This window comes from Peromyscus maniculatus, chromosome 8 (assembly GCF_049852395.1).
Source record: "Peromyscus maniculatus bairdii isolate BWxNUB_F1_BW_parent chromosome 8, HU_Pman_BW_mat_3.1, whole genome shotgun sequence".
NCBI classification, from domain to species: Eukaryota; Metazoa; Chordata; class Mammalia; order Rodentia; family Cricetidae; genus Peromyscus; species Peromyscus maniculatus.
The window spans coordinates 36,754,517-36,755,786 of record NC_134859.1 but is presented as its reverse complement, the minus strand read 5'-3'; the positions used below and the strand labels follow the sequence as shown (position 1 = coordinate 36,755,786).

At 47.8% G+C, this 1,270-nt stretch overlaps 1 pseudogene; it reads left to right on the top strand.

Annotated features, from left to right (window-relative positions):
• The first annotated feature begins 266 nt into the window (after positions 1-266).
• LOC102913754 (large ribosomal subunit protein eL19 pseudogene) lies at positions 267-908 on the top strand (annotated as a pseudogene).
• Positions 909-1,270: the final 362 nt, after the last annotated feature.

Here is a 1,270-nt window from a genome sequence, read left to right as displayed (position 1 = left end):
AGATCAGAGGGATAAAGGAGACTTCTTCAAAATTTCAAGCTGCTTTCTTTTTTTTTTTTTTGGTTTTTTTTTTTTTTTTTTTCTTTTTTTTTCGAGACAGGGTTTCTCTGTGTAGCTTTGCGCCTTTCCTGGAACTCACTCGGTAGTCCAGGCTGGCCTCGAACTCACAGAGATCCACCTGGCTCTGCCTCCCGAGTGCTGGGATTAAAGGCGTGCGCCACCACTGCCCGGCAAGCTGCTTTCTTTTTGCAGCTGCATCCACAGCTATGAGTGTGCTCAGGCTTCAGAAGAGGCTTCCTCTAACGTCCACCACCACGGTAAAAAGAAGATCTGGTTGGACCCCAATGAGACCCAATGGAATCTGCAATGCCAACTTCCGTCAGCAGATCCAGAAGCTGACCAAAGATGGGCTGATCATCCAGAAGCCTGTGACTGTCCATTCCGGGGCTCGATGCTGGAAAAACACCTTGTCTCAGCGGAAGGGGAGGCATGTGGACACAGGGAAGTGGAAGGGTACTGCCAATGCTCGCATGCCTGAACACGTGACCTGGATGAGAAGGATGCAAATCCTGTGCTGGCTTCTCAGAAGATGAATCTAAAACAGACCACCATCTGTATCCTAGCCTGGACCTGAAGGTCAAGGGAATGTATTAAAAGCAAGCAGATTCTCACAGAGCACATCCACAAGCTGAAGCCAGACAAGACCCACAAGAAGCTCCTGGCTGACCAGGCTGAGGCTCACTGGTCTAAAACTGAGGAAGTTCAAAAACACCTGGAGGAGCGCCTCCAGGCCAAGAAGGAGATAGATCATCAAGACTCTGTCCAAGGAGGAAGACATCAAGAAATACGGCCTCCTTCATGTCTGTACACAGTGGCTTGGCTTTGGCCCCCCGTGGATCAGTCATTAAAGTAAAACAAGCCTAAAAACAAAAAAAAAAAATTACAAGGTACTGTGTTCCGAATGTCAAATGACCCCCAAATGCTCATATTTGAACACTTGGTCCTCATCTGGTGGCATTGTTTGGGAAGGTGGTAGAACCTTTAGGAGGTGGAGCCTCATCAGAAGATGGAGGGAGCAGAGGCTTGAAGCTTTGTGACTGGGCTCTCCTTCCTGTTTACTCCTTACTTCTTGCCCACCATACCTTCCCCACGTTATCACATCTTCCCCACCATGATAGATTATGTCCCCTCTGAACTGTGAGCCAGAATAAACCCTTTCTCCTCTAAGTGGCTTTTGTCAGGGTAGTCTATTATAACACCAGAAAATTAA